Here is a 13,799-nt window from a genome sequence, read left to right as displayed (position 1 = left end):
AAAGTCTTGTTTTACAATGAACAGGGTAGAAATAACCTGGATAAACAATGAACAGGGTAGATATAATCTGGAAAAACATATTCTGGAAAAACATAAAGTGGGTGAAGCAAGTATAGAAAATTGGGTCTGTATAACTTGGGCGAAAAACAGGGAGATTGAGTAGGGGCGGACTATGAAGGCTTAAAGTTGTATAGCGTACTCATGATACGGATAAGAGCCATGGCTGAGGTGAGTAGTTATGGAAAGGCTTGTTCGAACAACAGAGTCTTAAGTCTCTTCTTAAAGGTGACTGGACATTGTTCCAGCCTCAGTTCAGGAGGGAGCAGGTTCCATTGCTTGGGGCCTGAGGCGGATATAGCTCTCTTACTGAAGGAGGTCTTGATGGAGGGTGCTTGAAGAGTGCCTCTCTGGGCCAGTCTAATTGGACGGACCGAGGTGTGGAGTTGCAAAGGTATTGTAAGATCCAGAGGAGTAGTGTTGTGTATGGCTTTGTGAGTGACTGTTAATAGTTTATGAAGGATTCTAAACTTAATTGGAAGCCAATGTAGATTCTTTAAAATTGGAGTTATATGGTCCCTCTTGTTGGATTTTGTGAGGATCCTGGCCGTAGCGTTCTGTAGTAGCTGGTTCAGTAATACGCACACGTATTACTGAAAATCAAATCTGCACTGACTAACACAGACACACTGACTGACCCAAAGATCCAAAAGTGAGGAGAAAAATCAAAGACACTCGTGCGGTCACACCCGGGCACACAAAGCCAACACAGACACACTACAAGGGGAGTTTCATGAGAAACTGCGCAAGGCTGAACTCTGCACCCAGAAAGCACACGTGGACTTCCGTCCTAAGTTTTCAAAGTGGACTTACATGCACAAGTCTGCCTTGAAAAGTTAGCGGATGCACGTGGAACCTTGCACGGCGTGCGTGCTTGGGAGTGGATGGAAACAAAAAAACCGCGTGCACGTACATTTACTTACGTACGCGCAACTCCAGCCCCTCGCGAAGGCGACGTTACTTCCACACATACTTTGACGTGCACAGCCCCTGGGGCAAATTTTTTCAAAAAGCTGTTTTACCCGCGGAAATTATTTTTGAAAAATCAGAATTACAAAAATCCACGTTGCCCCGTTTTGTTTTTTTTTCTGCGGGTACAGCGACGCCATCTTCGGGTCCAGATGGCGGCTTGTAAAGAGACGGAGGCCACACCACACAGACTGGGACCCAGGAAGAGGCATCTCTGTCTTTCTGTCCCCTAACTGGGGCCCCCCCTAGAAGCAGAGAGAGGACCGTAACAGCAGTATTGGAAGAGCTGAGGAGGATGAGAGGGCTAAGAGGAAAGAATAACGTGGGGGGGACGACCGGAGGGGAAGGAGAGAGAAAGAAGGTGGTCTGAACCTGGTTGGGGGGGGGGGGGGGTGTCCAGGAGGAGAGCACAAGCTCTGTATAGGGTGGAGGAGGAGATGTACTCGCCCTGGAAAAAATGAATTTGCGCATTCTCTCTCCCCCCCCCCCCACCCCAAAACAAAAATTTGGCCCTGATATGTAAGTCCTGGAGGAATTTTTCAAACCCTTCAAATATACATTTGCTGAATTATATATACACAAACAGAGATTGACCCACACACCCGAAACTGCTGGTTCTCTCTTCTTACATGACAAGACAGATGTGTGAAAGAGAAGAGGAGGGCTGGACAAGCCAGCAGTCAGTGACCCTGCTTTTCCCTTCCCCCCTGCTTTCTGGCTGACGGCTTCTCCTCACCTGATTGGAGGTGGGAATAGAAAGAAGAAGTATCAGAGAAGGGGAGAGGAGATGTGAGGTGTTTGATTAATTTTCAGCTGCTATAAATAGCCCTCCTCGGAGTTGAATCGTGAGAGAGCGAGGTGCATGCTAAATATATCCCTCACAGCCCCCTGTGGCTAAGCAGCCGTTTTATGCGTGCTAATAAGCTCGGGCTACACGACCAGACTGTAAGTGATGCTCAGACTTCCAACAGTCAGCATCTTGGATCCAGCTGGCGAGAGAGAGAAGCCGGAGGGGAAGGCATGAAGAATCCAGTTATTATTTGAATTCACAGAATAGGTACAAATGATCAAAAGTGGGCCCAGCCCAAAGGCCGTATGGAGGATTCCTGGATCAGGATTCCTCGTGTGTGTGTGTGTGTGTGTGTGGTATGTGTGTGTGTGGTGTGTGGATGTCTGTGTGTGTGCGCGCGTGTGTGTGCGTGTGGTGAGTGTGTGTGGTGTGTGTGTCTGGGAAGGCGTGAGTGTTGGTCCTTGTTAAGGATAACCACTGGTGGTTGGATTTCAAGCCCAGAGACAAAAGGTTTCCAGAAAGTGCCCTGGTGCGTGGCTCGCTGCTGCGATGGCCATTCTAGGAAAAATGGGAAGATGTGCGTTGGGGAGCTAAAGACACAGGGGGGGGGGGGGGAAACGTCCCTGGCATTTGCAAATTAAAGGCTCAAGGAGACAGGATCTGATTAAGCTGGAAAAAAAAAAAGGTAGAAACTACCAGAAATAAAAAAAAATAAAAATAGATGAAAAAGAGGAAAACTGGTTATCAACAGCTTTTATAAGAGCTATAAAGCTGATTTTATAAGAACCTTCATTTAGACCACCAATATTTAGACTGTACCAGACTGAACCTCTTACTTCACTCTTGGGACATTTAAGAGAAATATATTTAAAAAAAAAAATATCAGATGGACGGATTCGTAATACTACACTCTCAGCAGGAGTCTCGCATGCATTGCTCCGGGGTAAGAGATGAGAATCTGAAAATCCCCAATATCTGTTTTCAACTGCTTGCACAAACCAAAGCACTAGCACTGGCCCATCCTAATAAGGCAGATCCCGGCTGAGGCAACGTGGTACCTCTGCTGCTGTACCACGGCTGAAGGCAAACGTTATACGGCACGCCATGGCCTGAAATCTTCCATGTTCTTATTAAGAAGGACTAAAATATAGCTTGAGGGTCACACTGAGGCAAGGCTACGTAAGTAATGACGAACTCCACAATTTATCTCGGAGATCTTAAAATTCCCACTGCACCAACCCTGCTGATTTCTCTTTATAAAGCAGGGTCTCCTTCAAACAGATCAATTTAGCCAGATGTGGTGTGTACAGTTCACTTATTAAGATATTGGCTCTTGTCCTAGTTATTTGCACCAAGGTCATACACATACAAATACACTGTTTTTACAGTTATGTATGTTATTCATTTATATATGTATTTTGTTAACATGTATGTATATGTTGTTTTTGTTGTAAGTACACCCATTTATGTAACACATGTATGTGTATCATAATTCAAATTTTAAAATTATATTTCTTGCCCTTAATAGCCCCTGAGGCAGCTCCTGTTGGAGCGAAACTCGGCCAGAGTCGGGCTCATTCCAATAAAGGCTGTTTTATACCGATCACTCCGTGTCTCTTCGCCAGATGTGCAAGGACACCCTTCTCTGTTTTTCTCCTTTTGTCAGTTTATTAATTGATAATATCCTTAGAAAAACGTGGGGGAGCTGGCATGTTGGGGGAGCCATAAAAGAGGCAGAGTAATAAGAAACAGAGCTGCTAAGGAGTAGATATCCAAAAGATTATAACCTCGCTCAAAAGAAATCTAGTTTTAGCTGGGTAAATCTAACCGTTTAAAAATGTTGTCTCTTTTAACCATCTAAAATTAATGCAATTAAAATTGCAAGCCAGTCAGATTTAGTTGGGTAAGAAGCCAGGCCAGAGGTGTTACTGAGGCAGGCTTTCAAATGTTGCTGGTTGGTGTGTTATCTACCTGGTAACCCTAGGGACACAAATGGCAGGCCTAAACCTGCCCGATTCAGATCTACGCAGGGCAAATTAACCAGATATTCAGCCCCACAACCAGCTGCGTATGTGCAGCTGAATATCCATGCAAGACTGGGCGACTTTACATGCTCGGTGGGTTTTTGAAGTATTGATCCCCAAGTTAACTCTGCAGCACACACAGATATACAAGGGTGCACACACTCTCATACCCAGAGTTATTCCCACGCAGACAGAAATGGAGAACATAAGAACATAAGAAATTGCCATGCTGGGTCAGACCAAGGGTCCATCAAGCCCAGCATCCTGTTTCCAACAGAGGCCAAAACCAGGCCACAAGAACCTGGCAATTACCCAAACACTAAGAAGAACCCATGCTACTGATGCAATTAATAGCAGTGGCTATTCCCTAAGTATAATTGATTAATAGCCATTAATGGACTTCTCCTCCAAGAACTTATCCAAACCTTTTTTGAACCCAGCTACACTAACTGCACTAACCACCTCCTCTGGCAACAAATTCCAGAGCTTTATTGTGCGTTGAGTGAAAAAGAATTTTCTCCGATTAGTCTTAAATGTGCTACTTGCTAACTTCATGGAATGCCCCCTAGTCCTTCTATTATTCGAAAGTGTAAATAACCGAGTCACAAAGATACCTCAAACCCAGACACCCACAGAGAGACAGAAACCCAACACCCAGACAGGCACAGAGGCACAGCCATGCCACACATAGATAGAAAAACACGGACATGCCACCTCCAGACAGAAGAGAAACACTCTCGCCACTATAGCATTAGCCAGACACACAAGAAGTACGCAACAATGTTAAGAGCTGGAAAAGTTTTCAATAAAACTTAGGTGCCAGCCAAATTTGTTTAGGAGCCAAGAAGACTGCTCCTCTATTTTTAACACTGATTTCACAAATTTTTCTCTCTAATTTTCTTACCCAGCTTAATTTTTATTTTCTCATGTTTTGCTTCCCTCCCGCACGTTTTGCCTTTATACCCCCTTCTCCTCATTCTCTCTGGCCTCTATGCCCCTTCCCATCCCCTACCTCACCACCTCTTTTCCCCTGGTGGGGAACAGCTGTGAGCTCTCCCCCTGGTTAGGGACCGGATCCCAGCAGGAACTCCTCCCCCCCAGGGCTGAGGTCTGTATGGTGGAACAGGGCAGTGCCCGCTCCCATGTCCGGGCCCCCCCCTCCCTGCCACGGCAGAAGCAGCTCCTCCCCCCAACCCACCGAAAGAGAGAGAAACACACGGCCAAGCCGTGGCACGCTCACCACCATAATCACAGCATTCTGGCAGCTCCCACCCTCCCGAGTTACGGTACCTCCACAGCACCAAGACTCGACAGCGTAAGCCATTTTCTTCTTCCTTGATTAGGCAGGCAGGCAGTGGACTGCTCCCTCCCCTCCCCCGATTAGGTCTGTTGACGTCTCCCCCTGAGGGGCCTGTCCCCCGAGTTTGCTCACCCCTGAATTAAGAAGACGCCAAGTGAGAACACAATAAACGTGCAAATCGACATGCTGAAGGCTCTGCATAGTACTGTTGCTTTCATTTATTCACACTCAACTTCCATCCCTCGTACAGCAAAAAAAAAAAAAAAACCTAAAATAAGCTGGTTAGTATTCAGACCCCTATAGCCATGAAGCAAATTATATTCCACAGATTAGAGAGATGGCCCCTGCGCGTCCCCTCTATCAGCGGTAAAATATAGACAGCTTCTTGGCAATACATAAATATATTTATCCAACGTGCCTGATCACCCCAGACGAAAATCAGGGACTAACTGCCTATAGGACTGGAGAGAAAATTAAGGTTAATACAAAGACACTGAGAGGTGACACCTACTGCATGATGTGGGAGGAGGGGACGTTCTGGATTGTGGCAGTAGTGGGCCCCTACAGGGGAATGCTGAGCATTAAAAACACAGGACACAATTGCCCTCCATCAGAGAACTAGTGGGAATAAAAGACCTTCATTTATTTGGATTCACCTTATGCCTCATCATTGGTAGCTCAAGGTGACTTACAGTCAGGTAGAGTAGGTATTTCCCTTGCTAATATAATCACTTTTTTTTTTTATAAGAACATGGAGCCTGATGTAATAAAACGTGAATAAAAAAGGTGAACTAAAATTTTAGTACAAATTTTCTTTACTTGATCAGTAAGATAGGTGAGGTTACGCTTGATGCACTAAACTAATGGCCTGCTAATGCAGCGAGAGCAGAAAAGGCATGTTAACCCAAAAAAAAATGTGCACAGATGACCCGCTTAACATGCATAAAATACAATCTCTGCACATAAAACATTTTGTGTGCACAAACTGTCTCTCTCTGGTGCAGAAAAACAAAGAGGTCCGTCTAAATGGCTACCTGGCTGTATTTAAAGCCATATGCACTTAGAATTTAGCCACCTAATTCGGGGGCAGTCAAGGAGCGGGTGGGAGGTGTTTCAGGGCTGGCCAAAAGTTAGCCACCTAAGTTATGCAGCTAACTCCAATATTCTGAGTTAGCCGCATAATTTGTGCACCTAACTCTGGTCGCGTCATAGGGCTGTCCTAAAGTTGGCAGGATATACTTATCTGGCTAACTTTAAGATAGCCAGGGATATTCAGCGGTGCAGCCGTGCTGTCGAACATCCCCAATAATACAGCTGGATAGCTATATTCGGCTAACTTAACTGGCCGCTCAGTGGCTGAATATCTGCTCCAAAATTTCTGCATTAAAATATAAAAAGCAGAGTAAAACATTAAAATCACTGAGAAAGTTTTTTTTACTTTGACAGTGTTCTAATAAACATTCCGAGTACAGAATCCCCAAGCCACAATGCAGGGATTTAGGCAGAGTAATTTCATACCAGCTCTGATTAGGTGTTACGTTTCCAGTGTTAAGAAACCACAAGTTAAGCCTACGCAGCTCTCTGCACCAGGCAGTAATAGCTATTATCTAATACCTTCGTTAGAATGGGATTTAAATGGCGGGAGTGCTCATTTGCAATTCAGTTTAATGCTGGTTTGTGTGCAAAACTCCTTGCTGTATCGGGAATAAAGTCTTCACACAAAGCGGCATACAACTGTGCTTACACGGGGCCAGAGTTGGGAACAGATAAAATTTCTTACAAAGCAAAAACATTTTTACAATAGGTGCCTAACTTATAGGAGTTAGGCACCTAGATCTGTCTAAATGAAAATATTGCTGAGAAGCACCTACATTTAAGCACCTAAAATGTGGGTATGTGTGGATCTGCCTCATGTAGTCTGCAGGATATTACTGAGCCCATTTTTGGATTTATTTTTTTTTATTTTTTTATTTTTTTTAACTATTGTACAGTTGTCACAAATGCAAAAGACCCTGCTTGTTGGTCTGAACAATTGTTTCTCCCGTTTGCATTATTTTCCTTTTCTCACTGTGAATTTGCAGCGCTCTCTTCATATCCCATTAAAGATGGAGTCTAAGCTTTCAAATGCTGCCACGTTGGTTAAGCTCAATAGATCTGTAAAGGAATCCCCTGAGTTTAATGACGGGTCTGTGGACGTGCCTAGTTCCAGACCGCTGTTGGATCCTAAACAAAGCTTGAATATTATTGTGGCAGAGTCAGTAATTTCTGAACTCGTTAAAGAGATTAAACTGCTGAGATCTGACGTGAGCAGTGCATTTACAGACCTCAAAGAAGAGATTAAAATGTCTAAAAGAGAGAATATCACTGAATGAAGTACATATTGAAGAGCAGATTGACGCGAGAATGTAGAGCATTGAAAAATTACTAAGGAGCTCAAAGAATGTCAGGCTGATCTTGAGAATCGTCAACGGAGGAACAACATAAGGGTCCTGAGGGTTCCAGAGAGAGACAGGACCGAAGATACAGCTAAATCGCTTAATGATGCATTAAAAGTCCTGTATCCCTGGTTTGGCAGACAAGACTGTAAAATCTGAGAGCGCACATAGAGACAGAACACCATAGGTGGAAGGCCGAAGATATCCTAAAACTATTGTTGCTTTCCTACATTATTTTAAGGATAAGCAAGTAATTCTCAGTAATGTGTGAGGAAAAGATGGTTTGGACTTCAAGGGAAGGAATAATAAGACATAGTAAAGATGGCAGAAAAGAACCAAATAGTTCATCCAGACTGCCCAGCATGTTTCTTATGGTAGTATCTGCCTCACCATGCAGTTACCCCCCAGCCTTACGATAAGGGTAGTAATACATACAATCAAAACCAAGCACCTGATGTTACAGTTGCGTCAAAAGCATCAAGGCTATTGGTTAAGGGTAGTAATCCTCATGCCTCCTGTTAAGGGTATTAATGGTCACTCCATGCAGGTTATCCCCATGCACCCTCTTCATCATTTCCATCCTCTAGCCTTTAGGGATCCATAGGGTTTATCCCAATTAGACCAATAAATAAAAATGGTAATTTGGATCATAATGATCCAACGAATTATTATCGTTCAGTATCCTCATTGCCGATGTTAGCAAAAATAATTGAAAAAAATAGCACTAACAACTGCAAGAATTTCTAGATGACAATGACATCTTAAATAGATTACGATTTGGATTTCATCCACACCACAATACAGAGACATTACTGATGTCTAAGCTAGATGAATTCAGATGAGGTTTTGAGATGCTAAGTGTCTATTTTGGTACTCTTGGACATCTCAGCTGCGTTTGAAACTATTTACCCATCATATTTTACTGCAGCACTTCAGGGATATAGGATTAACTGGGAAAGTACTGCAAAGGATTGAATCTTTTCTGAAAAGCTGTACGTTTAAAGTAAAAATAGATGATCAGATCAAACCTCAAAATGGTTTGACATAGTTGCTGGCTGTGCCTCAAGGTCAGCCTTATCGGCGTTATTTACTGTTTATCTGCATCCAGTCTGTAGCATACTGGAAAACCTAGGGGCGGGCTACAGGCTGTTCAGTTTTTTCTTCCGGTGATGTCACCTATCCCCAAAACATTCAATCAAGTGTGACAATGTTTGAACACAATTAACAATTGGATGTTTGAAAACAAACTGTCTTAATGTTGAAAAAACTAACATTATGAAACTAAGTAGATTTTTATTTATTTTAAAAGTTTTTATATACCGCGAATTTGCCAGGGTCTGGCCGTCTAGGCGGTTTACAGCAGACATACACAATTTAAAACATCAAATACATTACATTTGTTCATAAAAGAAAGACAGCCGTACAATCAAATAGGTACTATAATAATAGTAAATGACTAATAAATAAGGTGGAGATAGCATTGAAGTTATAACGAAATAAATTCTACCTATTTATTAAAATAAGCCATAGTAATATAGAATGAATATGACATCAGTATTGCAGTGAATTATTGTGGTCAGGATTTCCATCAGTGATTATCCAAATTTCTTTCATTTTAACAACTTGAGCATTAAGATTTTTCATGCTGTGAGAAATTTAGGGATGAAATTAGAATCCGATCAATGAAAGAACATCAGACAAGTGGCAACTAGAGTTTACATTAAGTTAAAAGCATATGGGGTTTGAATTTTTTACATTTAAAATGGTTTTTGCAATATAGTCCCGTCATTAGTCATTTCTAAACTGGACTATTGCAATGCTTTATACATTGGCGCCCCAATATACATGCTACGCTGTTTACAAGTCGTGCAAAATACAGCAGCCAGATAATTGACAGGTACTCGATTGTATGATCATATCATCCCAGCCTTGTGCTCTCTCTCCATTGGTTACCCATAAAACAAGGATACAATTTAAAATTATTACAATGGTTCATCATGTGCTAAAAGGTGATACTCCAATCTGCATTAATTCAGTTCTAAAACTCTATAAGTTGCCACGTACACTCAGGTTGTCAGCACGACCCTATTAGAGACACCATCAGCAAGACAAGAGAGAGAGAGAGGTATTTTTATGTAGGGCCGTATGGAATAGCCTCCCGAATGAGATCAGGAACATTGAGTGTTATCTGACCTTTAGAAAGCATGTTAAGGCTTTCCTTTTAAGCAAGCTTTTAATGTAGATTTGTCATTTTTTGAAGTCAACTTTGCTTTATTATCTGTTTAACATGCTTTTTCCTATTTTTTATTGTTCGTATGATTATTTATATTAACTAAGTATGTATTCTTTGTTACCCGCCTAGAACTGTGGACACAGAGGGATATACATTGAGAAAATAAATAATGCTCCTTTGAATTTGTTAATTGTTTTCTTCTTCATCACCTCCTCTGGAAAGGCATTCCAAGCATGCATCACCCTCTCCATGAAGAAAGATTTTCCTGACAGTGGTTCTGAGTCGTCCTCCCTGGAGTTTCATTTTGTGACGCCTAGTTCTAACTGTTTTTTTTCCCAATGGAAAAGATTTGAAGTTTGTGCATTATTAAAACCTTTCAGGTATCAGAAGATCTGTATCTTATCTCCCCGCACCTCCTCTCTTCCAGGGCATGCATATTTAGATCCTTCATCCTCTCCTCATAAGACTTCTGATACTGACCCTTCGCTATTTCCATCACCCTTCTCTTGACCACTTCCATCCTGTCTCTATCCTTTTTGAGATATGGACTCCAAAACTGAACACAGTACACCAGGAGAGGCCTCACCAAGCACCTGTATAAGGACATTATCACCTCCTTTTTCTTACTGGTTATTCCTCTTTCTATGCAGCCTAGCAATCTTCTAGATTTAGCTATCGCCTTGTCACATTGCTTCTCCACCTTCAAACTGCAAATACTATTACCCTATAAGCATTTTTAAAGACTTATCTCAATACACCTTGGCGAAGTGGAAGAATTTTAAGCTCCACCACTTTACCGCAAAAGAAGGGTATAAGATATTGGGGCTTTCCCTTTGAATTGCAAATCTCACATAATGGAAGAGATTATTTCATCATAGACTTGGAAGATCTTAGGGAAGTAGCAGATCATATTGCTGGCAGAGTTAAAACCTGTAGAGGACCCTATGTCACTAGACTGGTCTGCAGTGTCGTCCAGAAGATGACTGTCAATTACAGAAAGAAACAGATTATCTTCTCCTGAGCTTCCAGGAGAGAGACAGAACATTCTGTTCCTGGTTGTCTTGCATTTGCAGTTTTGTATGTGTCTTGTTAAATGTAATTCCAATACACACTTTCCCTACTGAAGTACGATAAGATTTTGGCCAAAATCTTGGTATCCAGCATTGAGCAGATCTTACCTATCTTAGTACATAGAGATCAGATGGTTTTATTAAAGGAAGGCAAGGGATGGATAATGTCAGGTGTACTATAGACTTAATACTTTATGTTAAAAATAGAGAAGACAATGCCTTGTTAATTTTTTTGGATGCCAAGAAGGTATTCGACAGGGATGAGTGGCCATATTTATGTCTCTTTGCAAGTCTGGTTTTGGGAGGAATTTTTTAAAGTGGGTCTATAGTTTCTAGTATTTGACCCGAGGCTTACATTAAGCTGAATGGAATGTTGTCCCAGAGGTTTCTTTTATTTAGAGGAATGCAGAACGATTGCCCCCTTTCACCTTGTTTGCTCTTGAGATGGAACCTTTGGCTGCTTGAATTAGGCAACATCCCAACTATGCAGGTATTGTGGGAGCTGATAGTAGTGACAATCAGACAGCGTTATTTGCTCATGATGATCTCCTCTGTATTACTAATCCTCTTCCATCTCTGCAGGTTAATGAGGGCAAAAAAGATGTTCTTGGAATTATGGTTGGTTCGGATATGTGAAAAAGAATTGAAGCAATATTTCCTTTTAACTGGAGTAACGATTTTCTGAAATACTTAGGAGTTATTTTTCCTAATTGGTTGAAGAGACTTTTTGAATTGAATTATTTGTGTTTGCTGGATAAAGTTAGGGATTTTTGGTCTCCCTTTAATATTTGTTTTGATAGACTTGTCACTGTTAAAATGAACATTCTTCTCAGGTTTATATTTTCATTTGATATGCTACCTATGTCTCGACTTCCTTTTTTTTCAGCTCAAAACATTCATTTCTGGCTTTATTTAGCAGCCTTGTCTGTATAGAGGGATAGTGGAGGACATAGACTTCCAGATTTTTGGGGTGTACTATTGGAATACGTTGTTAAAGAATATTGTATTTTGATTGAATGAGTTTCTGAATATGCACTGGATCCCAATGGAAAGAGAACTTCCTATGGACAAAAATTGTGCTGTTCCTCTTTGGGCTTCCTCTAAGGTAAAAAAATGATTTGGATTATCTCACACTCTTCTATCGCCGATCTTATATGTATGTATGATAAGGCATAGCTGTTAGAACAATTTATCACCTTTTTGCTCTCCTCTTTTATAGAGTTCCAAGTTTCCTGGTCATTTCTCAAAGGTTAATTTTCCTGTGTGGTTTATTGGAGGCTTGTATAGAGCTGGGGAACTCTTTCCTCACCCTACAAACTAAGCAGGAGAAATTCCTTATTACCAGAATTCCTCTTTTTCAATATTTACAATTTTATGGATGGGCTATTATTGATCCAGTGAAATCAAAGTGCGATAGAGGGCTCACTGATTTTGAAAAACTGATCCTATTGGCGTATAGAAATAAAAGGTTTGATTTTTCTCAATTACAGTGTTCTACTGAAGGATGATATTCAGAGTTTTAATCTAAAGGGAGCCTGGGAACCAGATTTAGGTTTCAATTTTTCAGAGAAAAAAATGGGAAGACATTTTTGTTAGGATGCATAAAGGGAATTCTATCAGTGCCTCTGTTCAGAAGAATGGGTATAAGATTTGTTATCATTGGTATTATACCCCCATAAAGTTACATAGAATGGGTTTTTTAAAGGATTCTCTTTATTGGCGAGGATATGGAGGGAATGGCTCCTTTTCATGTCTAGTAGGAGTGCCCCATCCGTTATGATCTTTTGGTCTGAAATTACTTCATAGATTTATAAGATTATAAAAGTTAAAATGCCTCTGGATTCTGTGGTGACATTGTTAAGCTCATGGTGTTGATAACTTGAGACGTCCTACAATACTTGTACATATATTGGTAATGGCCAGGAGTCTTCTTGCCTTGCATTGGAACTCATCATCCAAACCTCCTTTGTCTTTATGGATTCAAAATCTTTGGCATCTCCAAGCTATGAAACAGCTAATGTTAGGGATCCTTATCCTGATGTTTTTGAACACCTGGAAGCTCTTCCTGGATGTAGTTAATAAGAATAGGATGGTTCGGGGGGGGGGGGTGTCTTTTTACTTCCTAGTTACTATTTTTTCTCTTATTAGCTGTTTCTTTTATCTTTGACTTCTTGTATGGGTATTTTACTGTGAGCTGGAAGCAATATTTTTGGGGATCCAATAGTGTAGTGATGGCAAAGTGGGGATGATTCCTCTGATCTTCTGCTTTTGGAGAGTCTTATTTGTTTTGCCGATAATGACATGTCTTGCTTGATAGTTTATATACCCTGCATTTCCTATAATAATTGGTACTCTATGCTAATTATTGCAATTATTTTATTTGTATCACTGCTATTTTTGTGTAATAAAAAAAAATCTGATGCCATTGCTACTCATGACCTTGGGCAAGCCACTATCTCTAGTGTCAACTCTCTGGGGTAGGTAATTTGTTGACAAAGCACCCTGATTTAGAACACTATAGGAGAAATAATGATGCATAATAAACCAGTGTACATTACTGGAAAGCAACAGGCTGAAACACTATAAAATGGTTTTATGAGGCTCATCAAAGGAAACGACGCAGGAACATATTGGGAAGCCTGAGATGATGTTCTTGAAAATGGAATATATTAGCAGGTGAGTCACTGAACACACTAAATTCTCCGTCTGTATGACTGGGCCATGGTAAGAGTCCTACCGAATGTAAAATAATGAATTATGGGAAAGTGTAAACTGCCCCAGAAGGTCCTAATATGGGGTTCCTATAGAAGAATAAACGTCAGGGTTACCCTGGTGTTATGAGGATGGAGGGAGATGGGTGCCTAATCTGGGGCTGCTGCACAGGACTGACTAAGTGGGTGAGGGGCCTGGACTGAATCTAC

At 41.3% G+C, this 13,799-nt stretch overlaps 1 protein-coding gene across 6 annotated transcripts in view; it reads right to left on the bottom strand.

Moving 5' to 3' along the window:
* LOC115075605 (cytoplasmic phosphatidylinositol transfer protein 1-like) overlaps positions 1–13,799 on the bottom strand; it is a 124,493-nt gene that overhangs the window by 34,720 nt on the left and 75,974 nt on the right. The window lies entirely within an intron of this gene.

The sequence above is a fragment of the Rhinatrema bivittatum genome, chromosome 14, assembly GCF_901001135.1.
Source record: "Rhinatrema bivittatum chromosome 14, aRhiBiv1.1, whole genome shotgun sequence".
Classification (NCBI taxonomy): Eukaryota; Metazoa; Chordata; class Amphibia; order Gymnophiona; family Rhinatrematidae; genus Rhinatrema; species Rhinatrema bivittatum.
Note: the sequence above shows the minus strand (reverse complement) of the source record. Positions and strands in the feature narration are given on the sequence as shown.